The sequence below is a fragment of the Tenrec ecaudatus genome, chromosome 4, assembly GCF_050624435.1.
Source record: "Tenrec ecaudatus isolate mTenEca1 chromosome 4, mTenEca1.hap1, whole genome shotgun sequence".
In the NCBI taxonomy this organism is placed as follows: domain Eukaryota; kingdom Metazoa; phylum Chordata; class Mammalia; order Afrosoricida; family Tenrecidae; genus Tenrec; species Tenrec ecaudatus.
In genome coordinates this window covers 198,802,120-198,809,087 of record NC_134533.1, presented here as the reverse complement: position 1 = coordinate 198,809,087, position 6,968 = coordinate 198,802,120, and the positions used below count along the sequence as shown (strand labels likewise).

Below are 6,968 nucleotides of genomic sequence, written 5' to 3'. Positions count from 1 at the left end.
GTGTGTGTGTGTGTGTGTGCGCGCGCACATGGTGGGACTCTGGGGGAAGGACTGACCACTGACCATTGGGCATCCTCATTCTTAGAAAGGCCCTGCCTACCTGTGAGATGCCAATTCTGCAAACTTCTGCAAGGGGTGTTAGGGGTGGCAAGGGGGCCCACCTGTCTGGTTCCTCTCCCCACCATGCTTTGCTGGTACCTCTCCTCTTTGGATGGCCTTGGGGTTCTCTGCTCCGGCTTCTGAGATGACTCCCTCTTAAATGTCGCAGAGCGGCAAAACTGAGCAATTTCTGAGTTAAGCGTCCTCCACACCACCTTCTCCTCCTTCTCCTCCTCCTACTTTCATATTCCCAGCAATGTCTACTGCAGTAGTTTCTATAATCACAAAAGGATGGAGACCATCCAAAGCTCCATCTGTAGAGGCAGGGCGACACCAACTTGGTGCAGAGCACGCTCCCAGTGGAAGCATATCATGCATCCGTGTTGTGTTTGCACCATGACTGACGGACAAGAGAGGAGGACCCTGCGCTCAGCAAAGTCAGTCAGTCTCACAATGATAAATATTTCACAGCACTCTCACTCATGAAGGAAAGGAGGCAAATAAAAATGATTTTCACATCAAAGGAAGACTTTGAAGACTCAACAAGGCCTGTGTCCTGCCTCCAGCAAGGTGTTTATCTCCTGAGCACCTCCAAATGAGGTCATCAAGCTGCAACCTGATTGACAGGCTAAACTCCCCCCCTTCACCTGTAAGTCTACACCTGACGACAGATGATGTAACTACCACAGAGACATTCTGCATCTGAGATGCACACACTACAATTCTCACACCTGGGCAAGGTAAGCCGCCAGCATTGCCTCATCAATCAGTCCCCTCCAGCCAAGCTCTGTGACAAAGGCTGGGCCTCCAAGTGCACAGCCTCCACCCCGAGAGCCATGGCCCCACCCTGGAGCCTCCAGACCCAACTGGCTGCTGCATGGTTACCTCGCTGCCTCCATGCATCTGCTCCCAGGACTCCTGTCTCCGTCCTCCTTCATTTCTTTCCCCTTTGACAGGGCTTCCTGGAAAACATTATGGAATTGTGGATTTGCACTCGGCTGTGGTGAAGCGGAATTGCTTCACATGGCTCTTCTAGCCAGAGTCTTTGTGCCTCCCAGTGAGTGGGTGAGAATATGCAAAGAAGGTATATGGGAGGGCACACTTAAAAGCCCCCAAACACATGTGCTCAGGGAAGAAGCTTTTCTCTTGACTGCTCTAGTCACAGCATTCCTCTCGTTCTTTAATGCTTACCCCCCACCCCACTATCATGACCCCAGTTGTACCTTACAGTTCCAGCTAGACCAGAGCATGCACACTGGTACAGATAAGAGCTGTCCACACATGGAATCCAGGACAGACAACCCCTCAGGAACAGTTATGGGAGTAGCAATACCATAAAGGTAGAGGGAAGGTGGTGGGGAGAAGGGAGAAAGGGGGAACAGACCACAATGATCGATGTATAACCCCGATGAACAACAGAAATGTGGGTAAAGGGAGACAGTGGATGGTGTGGTGTACGATATGAAAGTAATAATATATAATTTATCAAGGGTTCACAAAGGTGGGAGGTTGGGGAGGGAGGGAAAAGGAGGAGCTGATACCAAGGACTCAAATAGAAAGAAACTGTTTTGAAAAGCATGATGGCAACATATGTACAAATGTGCTTGATACAATTGATCTATGGATTGTTATAAGAGCTGTAAGAGCCCCCAATAAAATGATTTATAAAAAAAATAATAAGATTCTCCAGCATTATGTCTAGGTCAGACCAGAGTGATTCTGTCACTTGGGAAAGGGACAAGGACTTAATTCCAGCCACAGATTTGGGCCACCTGCACCAGGAGAAAGAGGGGACCTTCGGGGGAAACAAGCACTCGGCTTCCCCAAGGGGCAGACCATAATCTTACCGCAGAAGGACAAGTGTCCACTAGAATTTTCTTTTGTGTCTGTGTCTAACCTCATTTGATGGGAGTTCTGTGGGACCCCAGAGGTCTTGACGATCATGCTTTGCCTTCGCAGTTGAATGCAAAAAGGCTGCAAAATGACAGGGTCTCAAATCCAAGCATTTTCTGAAACAACAAACTCAGTCGATCCAGAGGAAATCCACACTACACAGCAGACTCCAGGAAAAGTCAGAATCCCACACATTTACTCTCCACATCCCTGAAACGAAGACCAAAGGCCACTACCAGGAGCAGGCAGCCTCGTCTTTCTCCCATGGAGTGACTGGTAGGCTTGAACTGCCAACCCCTGGCGAGCAGCCCATCACCTGACCCACAGTGCCACCAGAATGGAAGCACCCAATGCTTACATCAAGCTGAATTCTCCTGTACAACAAAACGTGTATTTGAAGACCTGAAACTCAGAACTATGTAACTGTGATATGTTCAAAAGAAGAGAATCGGAGAAACCTCCACGCTCATCTTTTACCCGGACATGGTCTTGTCTGCGTCTACAATTATGTGAACCGTTTCCTTGAGATAAGCTTACATAAACTGTATATACTTGTGTAGAAGCCGAGTTTTCCAGCACATTGTTAATGCAGTTCTTGTGGTGAAATTAGGTGCCTCGGCTGTTATTCGTTTCGGCTTATACTCAATACATATATATAATTTTCTTGGGAAGTTTGGAAGATAACTACTTGGCCAAGTGACTGGAAGCAATCCATATTTGTACCCATTCACACACACACACACACACACACACACACACACCAGAATACTCAAATTTCAGAGTAATATCATGGATAAAACATGCAAGTAAAATTTTGCCAAAGATCCTTCCACAATCGTTGCAGTGGTGCACTGACGCGGAGCTGCCAGAGGTTCAGAACGGATTCGGAAGAGGACGTGGAACAGGGGATATCACTGCTGACGGCAGATGGATCTTGGCTGAAAGGAGAGAATTCCAGACAGAGGTTGACCTGTGTTTCCTTGACTAAGGTGCACCTGGCTCACACCATGGTATTTCCAATCACCTCATAGGCTTGAATCAGGAAGATCGAAGAAGAATCGGTGCCTTTGAGCTGCAGTGCTGGGGAAGAACATTGAAAGCACCATGGGCCGCCTAGGGGACACACCACACGGAGCTGTCTTGGAAGAAGCACAGCCAGAATGTACAGCAAGGATGTCGAGACTTGGTCTCATGTCCTTTGGAGAGACCAGCCCCCGGAGAAGGCCATGATGCTTGATAAAGTGGAGGGTCAGAGAATAAGAGGAAGCGCTCCGCAAGCCGGAGAGTTGCCACAGCGGCTCAGACATGTGGCCAATTAGGAGGATGGCAAGGGCCGGTGGTGTTTTGTCCTGCTGTCTGTTGTAGGGTCGCTGTGAGTCGGAACTGACTCAAGGGCACCGGAAATTAACAGCGAGCTTCACTGCTTTGCCTCTTTAGGAAACCCAACCTAAGCCATGGACCCTGAAAGGGAGCCTGCTTCCCAGACCACCACAGGCCCTGCCTGTACAGAGAGACTGGGCTGAACAATCCCCTCTGAAATCAGTCGGTCAGGTCAGATCCCATTTGCTTGGTCCTAAGGACCGCTGCCTGAGGCTGCTGCGTGCTAGGAAACAGCATCTTTGTGGAGGCTGCGCCCACTGCCAACATATGAAGGGAACTCAAAACGGGCGGGGGGGAGTGGAATGGAAGATTTCCTCAAACTTTTTGGAGCCCCCTCGTCGTACAGGGCAGCTCTGATAACAAGAGACACCCCCCTCTGCAGGGTTGATTTGGCGTGCACCTCCCCCCCTGCCCACTTGGACAGTCTAACTGTAAACCCTCTGTAAATGGCACCCACCACTGTGGGGCTAAGAAAGGACACTGAGAAAACTGCACGCTCATCATTCTAGAACCCTGCCATCGAGTCAGCGCTGACTCAGGGCGACCTCTGTGGGTTTCTGAGACCGTCACTGTTGAGGGGAGTAGAAGGCCCCGTCTTTCTCTGGGAGCTGCTGGGGGTCCAACTGCCGACCATAGGATCGCAGCCCAACCCATCACTACGAACCAACAGGCTCCTAATCCTCATGACTACATCATCTTGTATTGTCCGTGGTACCTCCGCTTCCCCATCTGTAAAGAGATGCCCTGCACACCTTACTTGGACTACCCCCATGGTCATACTGACACACATTTGGGGGACACAGTTCAATCCACACCATCCTTAATTCAGCTGCTGCTGGCTCCTGGTTTCCTTGCACTAGAATGTCAGGTCACTGCTGCACCAGACAATAGTGCCCCCACAAAGCAGACAATAAATAGTGGACTAATGATTGGGATTGTTGTTTGTTCCCATGGCTTAGTCACAGGTCTCTGAAGGCAAAGCCTGGTGTGTGCGCCTATACAAATTAGATTTGGGGGAGCACATTTTTAAAAAGGGGGCTAGAACTAAAATATGCTTTGTGCTAATTTTATTCTAGAAACAATTTTCTAAAAATGGCATGCCTTTATAATTCCCTATCTCCCCAAAGGATACAATAGGCTTTCTGCAACAGTTCCTTACAAAAAAAAAGAGAAACGATGACAATTAAATGGCAAGAGGTGGGGGTAGGGGGGTGTAGGAGAGGTGGGAAGGAGAGGAGGGAAGGGACCCCTCTCACCTAAGACAGGTGAGCCGGGAGTTGAGAGGAGAAAGCACCTGTCGATAAGGATGTTACTTCGAGGACCAAGTGCGTCCGATTCAAGCCTTGGTATTTTCAATTGCCTCATATGCAGGTGAAAGTTGGACATTGAGTAAGGAAGACCGAAGAAGGATGGATGCAGCTGAGTGATGGTGTTGGTTAAGAATATTGAAAGTACCATGGAAGGCCCAAAGAATCAGCAGATGTGTCTCGGAAGACGTACGTACCGTCAGAATGCTGCTTAGAGACCAGGATGGTGAGACTTTGTCACACGTGCTTTGGGCATCTTGTCAGCAGAGATCAGTCCCTGGAGAAGGACATCCTGTTTGGGAACCTTCAGGGGCAGTGAAGGAGAGGAAGGACCTCAAGGTGAGGAACTGACACCATGGCCACCACGGGCTCAAACACGGGCGCCAGTGTGAGGATGGCACAGGGCTGGGCAGTGTTTTGTTCTGTTTTGCAGAAGGTCACTATGATTCGGAACCTACCTGATGGCACCTAACAACCACAGCATTATTTATAAATAGGACACAAGCGATAGCTCTGCTAACAGCTTTGGTTTGGGCATGCTTGAGAGGTGGCACTGCCTGCTCCCTTCACTCTGGGGGACACACTGAGGCAAGGACTGCTGTGCTCCGGGATTACCAGCGCCAAGACTGTTCCTATCCTCTTGGCATCGTCCCAGGAGCCCCTGCGAGGCCACAGCTTCAGTAGCGGTCCAGAGGTCCGGAATAGAGAGCGCAGGCTGCGCAGTGGCCAGCACTGGCGTGTCTTCTTAATCATTGTCCCATTTGCCTCTTCGGGCTCTCACATTTGTACATGGTAGAGCCAAGTATGTGGCTACGCTTCTGAACCGGGCATAAAGGGCTCTCATTTGCAAAAAGGACACAGAGTCTGGTGGAGAAGCCCCTTAATGGACTCCAGTGATCTGTCCTTAAGGAAATTCCTGGACTGTGGAAATCCTTTCCTAATATGCCATCCCCATTTTATTCGCCTAGGGGAGAGTCCTTGGGAACTTCTCTCACTAGCCATCACAACCTCTGTCCGCACCTGAAGCTATGGACCTCTCTGGCCTGCTCACCTGGGACTGTAACAGCTCAGGGAAGCAACCACATGTCTTTGAGCTCTGGGAAGCCTCCAGCACACTGCACTCGACTGCTGACATTAGCCTTGGAGACAGAGGCTGTAATTATACCAATCATTCTACCGCATAGACCCGGAGTGTCCCTGTGATTAAGGGAAGCGACTCACTCACAATATAAGAGGTCTCATTTTCTTGTTGGGTGTATAAAAGCAAACTACTTTGGAAACAGAGCTTCCTCCACTCCAGCTGAAACGTCTCAGCAGGTTTCCTCTTATTTCCAGGCAATTGGCAGGAGGGCCATTAGAATCCAAAATCATACTCTGGGTTGGGGGGTAGTAGTTAGAGGTCCCAAATATTCCTGCCCACCTCCCACCGATTCATTGTTTTCCCCCTAAATGTTATTTATCTTTTTGGACAGATACACAGCAGAACATGCCCAATTCGACCATCCTACCTGTACAACCACTCAAGGACATTGATTGTATTCTTGATTATGTTCTTGGAGTTGTGCAACTGTATCCGTCACCTTTCCCGTGCCTTTTCTCTCTCATTAAGGTACGCTCACTGCCCCCTAGACTTTTTTTCAGTTGTGTCAGTTTGATCTCACATAATTCTTCTTCTTCTTCTTTTGTTTCCAGGGGAGAGCGTGAACGCAGTCACCCACTACCACAAATGATGCAGTTGAGGTTCCCACATTTCGGGAAATCGCAGGGGTCAGCACATCTGGGGTGCAATGGATAAGCCTCGCCCTGGGTAAACCACCTTCGTGATCATGGTATCTCCCCTGCCAGGTAAGTAATTTCACATAGTTCTGAAAAGAACTCAAGCACGTCTTCTTCTTCATTTCTTTTTTTGACTAGTTAAGCTAAACTAGTGTTTTAATTTGAAAATTTCAGGGATCTCTTTCTTTCTTTTTAAATTTAAGGCTTACTGTGTGATCATGAGGTGTCGATGGGATCCGGTATCAGGCATCAAAGACCCAGAACAAAAAAATCGTATCAATGTGATGAGGGGGAATGCAGAGTGGAGACCCAAAGCCCATCTGTAGACAATTGGACATCCCCTCACAGAAGGGTCAAAAGGAAGAGACAAGCCAGTCAGGGTGCAGTGTAGCACTGATGAAACAACTTTCCTCTAGTTCTTTAATACTGCCTCCCTGCCCCTTCCACTATCATGACCCCAATTCTACCTTACAAACACGGCTAGACCAGAGCAGGGACACTGATATAGATAAG

At 48.9% G+C, this 6,968-nt stretch overlaps 1 non-coding gene across 1 annotated transcript; it reads right to left on the bottom strand.

The window, feature by feature from the left end:
* Positions 1–6,368: 6,368 nt before the first annotated feature.
* On the bottom strand, positions 6,369–6,532 carry LOC142447332 (U1 spliceosomal RNA). Its single transcript, XR_012784073.1, has one exon. It is a non-coding gene; the product is annotated as a U1 spliceosomal RNA (small nuclear RNA).
* Positions 6,533–6,968: the final 436 nt, after the last annotated feature.